The sequence below is a fragment of the Delphinapterus leucas genome, chromosome 1 (genome assembly GCF_059928025.1).
Source record: "Delphinapterus leucas isolate spDelLeu-1000000601 "Yukka" chromosome 1, BTC_Dleu_Yukka2, whole genome shotgun sequence".
Classification (NCBI taxonomy): domain Eukaryota; kingdom Metazoa; phylum Chordata; class Mammalia; order Artiodactyla; family Monodontidae; genus Delphinapterus; species Delphinapterus leucas.
Genome location: NC_143129.1, coordinates 160,427,502 through 160,438,482, shown reverse-complemented (window position 1 = coordinate 160,438,482; position 10,981 = coordinate 160,427,502). Strand labels below are relative to the sequence as shown.

The 10,981-nt window shown below is 48.6% G+C and overlaps 1 pseudogene; it reads left to right on the top strand.

Moving 5' to 3' along the window:
- Window positions 1-6,482: 6,482 nt before the first annotated feature.
- Window positions 6,483-9,446, top strand: LOC149750784 (histone H3.3A-like; annotated as a pseudogene).
- Window positions 9,447-10,981: the final 1,535 nt, after the last annotated feature.

The window sequence follows — 10,981 nt, the reverse complement described above, 5'->3', positions numbered from 1 at the left end:
GGGCCAGCCAGGGTGGCTGGGGCTACAGAAATGAATGAGAAAGGGGACCAAGTGAGTAGGCGTCCCATCCATCCTCCAACCATTGACCCAGCCACCTCCTTCAAGCTGACTGCGTCTTTGTCTACTCCACATACACCCCTCACCAGTCCTCCCACTGCCTTTAGGATAAAGCCCAGGCTCCTGAACACAGCTGACCCGGCCCCTCACAGGCTGCTCCTGATGCCCAGTCTCCATAGAAAGCCTCCCACCCTAGGGCCACCTGGAAAACTCTTCCTCACACTTCCATGTAATGTTTCTGCCACCTCCTCCAGGAAGCCTTCCCTGACCTCCTCGCTCCACCACTCCCCACTCCCATTAGATGCTTCCTCCTCTTTTTTCTGAACATTATATTACCTGCCTTTTATAATAATCTGTTTACATGTCTGCCTCCCCCTACCAGACTGGGGGTCCCCAAGGGAAGGGACCAGGGGCTTGGGGTCAATAAAAATTTGTAGAATGAATGAAGCTTTCTCCAACCTGCCCAGTCCATAGCGAGCTCTCCCCAGTCTAGCTCCACCACACAGATGGGCGGAGCCCCTCACTCAGAGGCACAATCCCTAGGACAAGGAAGAAAAGAAAAATAACACAAACAAAATACTAAGTGCCAGATGTATATTCAGTTCCAAGTGCTTACAGATATTAATTCATTTAACCCTCACAACATTATCCCCATTTTATAGATGGGAAAACTAAGACACAGAGAGGTTAAGTAACTTGCCCAAACAAACAGCTGGGCCGTCCAGAGCCGGGATTTCCAGAAGCCACACTGTTCACCGCACTCCCTCTCAAGGGAAGAGAATGTAGGTGGAGAAGTCGTGTCCACTCTGGCCCAGGCCTGCCCCCTGGGCCTCCTGTGAGATGCTGGGGGAAGGGGTCTTCCCAGGAGAGGCCAGGCCCAGATTCCCTCTCCAGCCGGCAGTTCTAGGACTGCGGCTTCTTTCACTTTCTTCTTAATTTTTCTGACAAGCACAGATGTCACTGCAGCTGACAACCAGCCTGTTGGTGTGAGCGGGAAGGCAGACCCAGCCTCTCATTTGTCTGGTAAGAAAATGAAACTGGACAAGAAGGAAACTGAGCTTTGGGACACCTGAGGCTCAGGCGTGGTGGCAGGAACGGGAGGGCCCCCAACAGGTGGGGAAGGGGTACAGGGACGAGATGGGAGTTCTGAGATCCCCGAAGACCCTCGGGGCCAGCCCCTGCTTCGAATTCTTCCTTCCTTCCTCCCTCCTTTCCTCCCGTCCTTCCATCCAGACTTGGTGAACAACTACCATGCGCTGGGTCTCTGCTGGCTCCTGGGAACACAAGGACCAAGTGATCACTATCGTTCTCAAGGGGAACCGGCAGGGACAGACCACCAAGTCCTGGCATGGGAAGTGCTTTGATGAGGCAGGGCTCTGAGGCCCAGCTGCCAGGGTTCCTATCAGCCTCCCACTTCCCAACAGTGTGAATTGCATAGGGCCCTTAAATTCCACATCTGTAAAATGGGATGCTAACGGCACGAGCTTCGTCGGGTGCCACAAGGATTAAACAAGTTCACACATGCAATTCATCTTGAACAGTGCCTATCCCCCAGCAAGCCCTTTCCCCCGACACATCTAGCACCCCTCGCCAGACCCCAGAAGCCTCTATGCTCCTCTGTTGTTCCTCACACCCCCTCACAAACCAGAAGTGCCCCCCAGAACCCAAACCACTATCCCTCCTGTTACACTATCCCTCCTGTTACAAGGCCCCTTTTACCACCCACAGCAGACATTTGCATGCACCACACATAATGTGCTCCCCGTGAGCTCACAGCTTCCCTGCCTAAGCCCACCAGAGGAGGGGCCTGGTGATTCTGAGACCCTGGTCTCGGAAGAGGGTGAGAGTTCTGCTTAGGCTGCAACGGCTCCCTGCCCCAAACCAGGTATGTCCACCTCACCAGTGGCTCAGGCCTGGGGTGGTGAGTGGCACCCCTGGCTGCAGAAAGCTGGCTTCTCATGTGGACAGTTCTTCCTGACAGCTGGCCTCGGGCTCTCTAGCTGCAGTGCCAAGGGTCATGTTCCAGCAGAAGGGCTGCTGGGGAGATCTGTAGAAGACATTCTCCTTGACTCAGCCCCAGCCCTGCAGCCCAGAGTCCCAGGGAGCAAAGTAACAAGTCCTAGGATTTGGGGCACATCTCTGGCCTTAGCAGGTCCCTCAAAAGTACAACACATTGGTGAATCTGGTGTGGTGAGTGTGTCTGCTGTTGGTCTTTGTCAGAGTGTTTCTGTGTGTGCTGACTCTGTACGTGTGTGTGTGTGTACCTGTACATATCTGGGGGGCGGGGGGCAGTAACTGTGTGTTTGTATCTCTGTGCTGTGTATCGGAGCTCACGTGTCTGTGCAAAACTGCCTCCAGGTACCTGCATGAGCTCGTCTGTGTGTCCCTGGACATTGTCCTGGGCTAATCCCTTTGTTATTGTCACCAATACCAGCACAGCTCTCATCCACTGATGCTCTGTGCTCTGTGCTTTACCGACATGTTTTTACCTGTTCCTCATAGAAAAAGCTTCCTGACTCCCACCCTTTCCCAAGTCACATGCACAGGGATCCCAAAGGCTAGGTCAAGCCCAAATCCCATGGTGTGATCTTTGAGGCCCCTCACAATCTAACCCAAAGCGATTTCTCTAGCTGTATCTCCCTCCCTCCCCTCTTCTCAGCCTGGAATCCTCCCTCCCCTCACATCCAGGAAACTACTACTCACCTTGCAAGACCCAGAAAACATTGTTTCCTCTTGGAAGTCCTTCCTGATGGCCCTGCCACCTCCTCCAGGAAGCCTTCCCTGACTTTCCAAGAGTCGGCACCTTTAGCCTGAGTGCCGTTCCTCTGATTCCCCCTGGATGGTCATTACTTCTTCCACGTCCAACTCTCAATCTGACCAGGAGCCTGATTCTCCACTGAATCTCCAGCCTGGCACACAGTAGGTGGCTCAGGAAATGTTGGCAGAGCGTGTGATGCTTGGCTGGCTAGGGGTAAGGGAAGCAGGCTGGTGGCCCAGCTTCCACTCCCTGAGGCTTGGCCAGCTCCGCTCAAGGATGCAGCTCTGCTCTGTCCCCTGAGAGGAGAGGATCTGTGAAGGTCAAGGTGTTTGGTCCAAAGCAGGCTGTGTGAAGCTGCCCATATGGACGCACCATAGGAAAGAGCCCAGAGCGGCACAGACCTCTGCTTGTGACGCAGCTCTCTGCCTTCCCCAGAACAGCTGCGCCCCCAGACCCTGGGCATCCCTGAGACCAGCTGAGGCCACCGTCCACCCCACCCCCAACCCAGCAGTCAATGCATCAGAATCAAAGAGGCCTCCCTCCCAAAGGGGTGGTGCAGAGGGAGGAGGAGTGAAGGGAGGTGGGCCAAAGAGGGAATAAAAGGCCAAAGGCGTAGGAGAGAAGGGAGGGAAAGCAGGGAGGGAAGAGAAAGGGGGGCTGACCATTTGCTTCTCTTTGTTTTTGCAGGCTGATGCTTCCCCCTCTTGACAGTTGTACGGCCCCCAGCCCCTCCTAATTACCATGATTAGCACTGAGCAAGCTGCCATATTTTATGACTCTCCAAAACAAAAAAATAATTAAAGCAATTACTGTCATTAACATGCTGCCCTCTTCACCACGATCTCTGAGAGTGGGCAGGAACAGGCCCCAGGGAGTCAGGATTGGGTGCCTTCCCCTCCCCATTTTGTACCCCACCACCACCACCACCTGCCCCCTCCAGAAGCACCAGCCTAGACAGCTCCAGCTGCCAGCAAGCCTGGGAGGCCTCAAGGAAGGGCTTCAGTGGAACCCCTGCAGGCTCCCTGCACACCCGGAAAAGCCAGAGCCTGGCCTCTGGGAAACCACAGAGAGGGTGTCACCCCGGGCGGGGAGCCCACCAGGCCCAGTCACCTCAAGACCTGGCCTTGTCCCTCTGCAACTCCTCAGTGCCAGGCCCCCCAGCCCCACAGGCAGGACTCCCCCAAGCCCTGTTCTCCCTGGTTCCCCAATCTCCCATCAGAGCCCAACCCAATGCTCCACCACTCCCCAGCTGAGTGACCTGGTCATCCAAACCTTGGAGGTTTCTATTTCCTTGTCTGTAAAATGGACTGTCTTAGCTTGGGCTGCTATAACAAAATACCACAGACTAGGTGAATTAAACAACAGACATTTATTTCTCACAGTCCTGGAGGCTGCAAGTCCAAGATCAAGACAGATTCAGTTCCCGGTGAGAGCCCTCTTCCTGGCTTGCCAACGGCCGCCTTCTCACTGTGTGGTCACATGGCTTTCCTTGGTTCATGATCAAGGGGTTGGAGGGGAAAGAGAAAGGAAGCAAACTCTCTTATGTCTCTTCTTGTAAGGGCACGAATCCTATCATGGGGGCCCACCCTTATGTCCTCACTTAAACCTAATTACCTCCCAAAGGCCCCATTCCAAATACCACCACATTGGGGTTTAGAGCTGCAACATATGAATTTGGGGTGGGGAAGACACAATTCATAGCATGAGCTTTGAAATATCTGTGGAACAATCCCTTCCTCATGAATGCCTTTGAAGACTGAGTGAAACGATCAACAGGAAGCACCTTGAGCCAAGCCCAGCACACAGTAGGTCCTCAATCACCAGCGGTTGTCTTCAGTGCTGCCCTGAAGCAGAGGATGACTGGGGTAGAGCAGGAGGATTTGCTGAGGAGGCTGAGGAGGGGGCCAGGCTCCAGGCTGTGATGATTTTGTAAACCATGATGCCTGTGACCCGGGATCATTGCCATGGCCTCCTAACTGGTCTGCCTGCTTCTGTCCCTGCCCTTTACCCTTCAATTCATTCTCAACACGTAAGCCACAGTGAAACTTTTAAAACGTTAAGTTAGAGAGCACAGAGGAGTGAAAATGCTCTGTGTGATCCTATAAGGATGGATACACATCATTATACATTTGTCCAAACCCATAGAATATGCAACATCAAGAGTGAACCTGGATTTCCCTGGTGGCACAGTGGTTAAGAATCTGCCTGCCAATGCAGGGGACATGGGTTCGATCCCTGGTCCAGGAAGATCTCCGTGCCGCGGAGCAACTAAGCCCGTGTGCCACAACATATGAAACTGCACTCTGGAGCCCTCGAGACACGACTACTGAGTCCATCGCGCCGCAACTACTGAAGCCCACGCGCCTAGAGCCCGTGCTCTGCAACAAAAGAAGCCACCGCAATGTGAAGCCCACACACCACAATGAAGAGTAGCCCCCGCTCGCCGCAACTAGAGAAAGCCCGCACACAGCAACGAAGACCCAACGCAGCCAAAAATAAATAAATAAATGATTTTTTTTTAAAAAAGAGTGAACCTTAATGTAAACTATGGTCTCTGGGTGATAATAGCATGTCACTGTAGGCTCATCGATTGTAACGAATGTCCCACTCTTTTGGGGGACGTTGATAATAGGGGACACCTGCCTGTGTGGGGGCCGGAAATATATGAGAAATCTCTGTACCTTCCTCTCAATTTTGCTGTGAACCTAAAACTGCTCCAAAAAATAAAGTCTTTAAATTGCAAAAGTAATAAATACTTAAGTTGAAAAAAAAACAAACCACAAGTCAGATCAAGTCACTTCTCTGCTCAGAATCCTGCAGTGGATCCCCATCTCACTCAGGGTAAAAACCAGAGTCCTTATGATGGTCCCTAAAGGCTTTGCTCTCCTGCTCCCATCCCCCTCACTCACTCTGACTTCAAACGTATCCCAAATACTCCTGCCATAGGACTGGCCCATCTACCTGGAACTCTTCCTCCAGGGACAGCTCACCTCCTTCAAGACTTGATTCAAGGTCTTCCCAGTGATGCAGCTCTCATTCAACTCCCCACCGCACACTCCCAATCCCCTTATCCTGTTTTATTCTTTCATCTTCCCATGGTGCTTAACACCTTTTAACATGCTTTTTAATTTACTGTTTACTGCGGTCATTGTTTATTGTCTAGCCCCAGAAGGGCAGGGATCATTGTCTATTTTGTTCTGATGTTTTCCGAGGAACTAGCTCAATGCCTGGCACATAGTAGGCACTCAGTAAATATTTGTCTAATTTAATAGAGGAACTGTAATCTTAGCCAAGGCCTGTTGTTTCCTCTGGTAGATCTAGTGGCGCCCATGGAGGGATCTGAAACAACAGAGACATCAGCGTAGCAACAGGGGAGCAATGTCCTTCAGACTGTGCAGGACAAGTCTTCAACAGCGACACCATGTGGCAGGAACAAGCAACAGAAGCAAGGGCCCTTCTTGTTTCTTCTAGGAATGGTCCTGGAAGCAGAAATGACCTCATTTTGACTGCATCAGCCACAGAGATTCCTGGGCAATTGAAACTCAGGGAGAGAATCTCAATCAGACTTTCTTCTAATATCCAGTGACACTCAGCAATTATTTAAAAACTAAAAGTTTCCACTTCACATCTATTAGGATGGCTATTATTTAAATCAACAACAAAATAAGTGTTGGCAAGCAGGCGGAGAAATTGAAACCCTTGTGCATTGCTGGTGGAAAGGTAAAATGGTGCAGTTACTGTGGAAAGCAGTGCAGTAGTTCCTCAAAAAATTAAGCATAGAATTATGGTATGATCCAGCAATCCCTTCTCTAGGAATGTACCCCAAAGAATTGAAAGCAGGGATTTAAACAGATATCTGTGCACCCACGTGCACAGCAGCATTATTCACAATAGCCAAAAGGTAGAAATAACCCAAGTGTCCACTGATGGATGAAAGAATAAGCCAAATATAGTATATACATACAATGAAATATTAATAAGCCTTAAAAAGGAATGAAGAGCGCAGAGCCGTTTGGTCGTTAGTCGGAGGAGCTTCTTCCATTAGCTCAGCAGCTACGGCTCTTTACTGGGCAGCAGGAACTGCGCGGCGGTCGGAGAAGCGGTGTAAGACTTCGGCATGGGGTGAAAGAAAATGGCCCGAACCAAGCAGACTGCTCGTCAAGTCCACGGGTGGCAAAGCGCCCCGCAAACAGCTGGCCACTAAAGCGGCCGAGAAAAACGCCCCCTCTACCGGCGGGATGAAAAAACCTCATCGCTACAGGGCCGGGACCATTGCTCTTGGAGAAATCTGTCGTTACCAGAAACCCACCAAGCTTCTCATCCGGAAGCTGCCTTTCCGGAGATCGCCCAGGATTTCAAAACCGACTTGAGGTTCCAGAGTGCCGCCATCGGTGCGCTTCAGGAGGCTAGTGAAGCGTACCTGGTGGGTTTATTTGAAGATACTAATCTGTGTGCTATCCACACAAAGAGAGTCACCATCATGCCCAGAGACATCCAGTTGGTTCGCCGGCTACAGGGAGAGAGAGCTTAAGTGAAGGAAGTTTTTATGGTGTTTTGTAGTAAATTATGTAAAATACTTTGGTTTACTTTGCGACTTCTTCTGTAAGAAATTGTTTATAACATGCCGCATTTGTACTTAAGTCATTCCATCCTTCACTCAGGATGAATGCGAAAAGTGACTGACTGTTCACAGACCTCAGTGATGTGAGCACGTTGCTCAGGAGTGACAAGTTGCTAATATGCAGAAGGGATGGGTGATATTTCTTGCTTCTCATGATGCATGTTTCTGTATGTTAATGACTTGTTGGGTAGCTGTTAAGGTACTAAAATTGATAACCGTGTACAGAGTCCTTTTGCAATAAAACTGGTTATGACTTGATCCAAGTGTTTAACGATTGGGGCTGTTAAGTCTGACCATACATCACTGTGATAGAATGTGGACTTTTTCAAGGGTGAAGATACAAGTCTTAACCACAGTGTAACTTACAGTTTCCTTAAAAAAAAAAAGAAAAAAAAGTAAACCTGGCAGCTATAGAATACACTATGTACATTTATAATAGCTATTTTATATATTGTAGTGTCAACATTTTTAAATTAAATGTTTTACACTCACATGTGGTGGGGAGTCTTGTCATTAAGGTGTGTGTGATATGGAGTCCGGTTGGTTTTCTCCTAATTAGACTGCACTTGTTTTTCATACGTAGTAAAATGCTTTGCACATTATACCTTGCGTAAGTCCTCATTCTACCACATGTTAACTAACCCTCTAGCTGATAACGCAGACACTAACGGGGGGATTTATTTATAAGGGCTCTAGAATACGATACAAGTTATTCAGACCAGCATCGTCTGTTACTAATATAGTAGTTAGTGCAGGTTTTCTTTGTGTTGTGGTTGGTCTCATAACTAGGTTGAGTTTTTCTCTACCAAGAGGGAACAATACCAAACTTCTTTTCCTTGTGGTGTTTGTATTATAATAACCCTTAGGGTAAACTTGCTGTAGGGGAGGGACACACAGCTTCAGCTCATGGAACCTCTGCCAGTTAAAATGGCGTCATCTGGTATAAGGTCCTGGGAAAAATCACTTCATAGAGATGGCTTGCCAAGTGGTTTTAAAATTTATCATTCTATTGAAGTTTTTAGATCAATTATGTACGTTGACTAAACTTACAAATACACTTGTTTATCCAAAAGCAAAGGAATGAAGTCCTGATATATTACTACAATAGGGATAAACCTTAAAATTATGCTAAGTGAAAGAAACCGGTCACAAAAAGACAAATACAGTATGGTTCCACTTATATAAGGTATCTAGAGTATTTGAATTGAGAGAGACGGGAAGTAGAATGGTCATCGCCAGGAAGTAGGAGGAAGGGTAATGGGGATCTGGTGTCCAACAGGTACAGAGTTTCAGTCTGGGATGATGAAAAAGTTCTGGAGATGGAAGGTGGTGATGGCTGTACAACAATGTGAATATACTTAACGCCACTGACCTGTACACTTTAAAAATATTGAAATGGTAATTTTTATGTTATGTAAATATATATGTATATTTTACCACAATAAAAAAATTAGTTAAAAAAACAAAGCAGGAAAAAGCCTCCAGAAAATAAAAAGGTTAGTGTAACTCTGAGTCCAAGGAGAGGTACTTCAAAACATGGCACAGGGGCTTCCCTGGTGGCGCAGTGGTTAAGCATCCGCCTGCCAATGCAGGGGACACGGGTTCGAGCCCTGGTCTGGGAAGATCCCACATGCCGCGGAGCCACTAAACCTGTGCGCCGAAACGATTGAGCCTGCGCTCTAGAGCCCGTGAGCCATAGCTACTGAGCCCACGAGCCGCAACTACTGAAGCCTGTGCGCCTAGAGCCCGTGCTCCGCAACAAGAGAAGCCACTGCAATAAGAAGCCCAGGCACCGCAACGAAGAGTAGCCCCCGCTCGCTGCAACTAGAGAAAGCCCGCGCTCAGCAACGAAGACCCAACACAGGCAAAAAAAAAAAAAAAAACAGCATGGCACAGTGGTGGGTACAACCCATCTTCCCATCCTCACATGGAGCCCACCAAGCCACTGGCACCAACTGACCCTTCTCTTACTTGCCCCACTTCACCTTAGTGAAAGTTGGGCTCACATTTCTTTTCTGAGCCCCCAACACTCAAATTCCCATCGCACATTCCTCTAGGAGATTCCTTTCCCCTAGTCCTATTCAAAACTTGGAAATCGGCAAAAAGATGGCTGTGAGTTCTCTCCCCATCCTGTGACTTGGCCGACAAGCCCACCTAGAGTCAGGTGACTCTAGGGCCTGCAGCTTTGTTTGACCTTCTAATTACTATTGATCAGGGCCCATGCTCTGTAAAGTTAGATGTTCACTTGTAGAAAACTGATAAGGTGCGAATGATTTCCAACCAGAGGAGAAAATAACCCCAAAGGGTAGGGTTTTATTGCTTTATAAGATATTAACCAATTTTGTAACCAATTTAGTCATCATATTCCATCACTGTTTTTCATACGAGTTTCTCATATCCTCCTTTGAATCAGCTTTGCTCAACCCTCATTGAGTTAAATAAAATTTTGATTGTGTTCACTCTCTATTGCCTGAGAATTATGTTCACAATATTTTAAGAATTGTACCTTGGCACCTGGGGAAGCTAGATAGATGCTCACGTGTTCCACACACAGTCCTGGGGGGCTGCTTGTCACCTCACTGGGTCCTCCTTTTCCTGGCTCCCCTCCCCCTCTTTCTTCTTCCTCTTCTTCCCCTTCTTCTCCTCCTCTTTTTTCCCCGCTCCCTCTCTCCCTCCCTCTCCCTCTCTCTTCCCCCTCCTCTCTCTCTCTTCCCCTCTCTCTCTTCCTCTCTCTCTCTCTCTTTCCCTCTCTCTCTCTCTCCACCTGAAAATCCCTATTCCCCTCTGCTCCTAGCCCAGGCAATAAAACCAGGTCACATCTAGAGAAAACCACTTAAATGCAGTCATTACAAAACAGAATTGGGGCTTCCCTGGTGGCGCAGTGGTTGGGGGTCTGCCTGCCGGTGCAGCAGACGCGGGTTCGTGCCCCAGTCGGGGAAGATCCCACATGCCGCCGAGCGGCTGGGCCCGTGAGCCATGGCCGCTGAGCCTGCGCGTCCGGAGCCTGTGCTCCGCAACGGGAGAGGCCACAACAGTGAGAGGCCCGCGTACCGCAAAAAAAAAAAAAAAAAAACAGAATAATTACCATCTTGGTTTGCCTTCCTGCACCTAGATTCCTTCTTCCAGGCCTCTTCCTAGAAAAACAGGTGGTATTTGCCTTACTTGTATAGAGGATCCATCCTGGTGATATTCTTAAAAAGGGTGGGGGGAGGGGTCTAATTCAAGGTCATGTGCGTCTCCACCACTAGAAACCAACTATCCCCAAGTGTGCTTCCTCACGAAGTTACAGAAAAAAAAGTAAAAACCCTCTTCTCCAGGTAATCTGCTACAATATTTTTAAACTGATTATTGCTGTTATAGAAAAGAGCTTTTTTTCTTATTTTGTTTCCAACATCTCACAAAACTCTTTTATTTGCCATAATTAATTGTTTTGAGTTAATTTTACTGGGTTTTCTAGTGATAAAATTGGGTCTTTGGCAAATGATCATAATTTTCCCATAGCTAAATTTTGTAATCATGCTTCCCATCTCATCACATCGGCTATA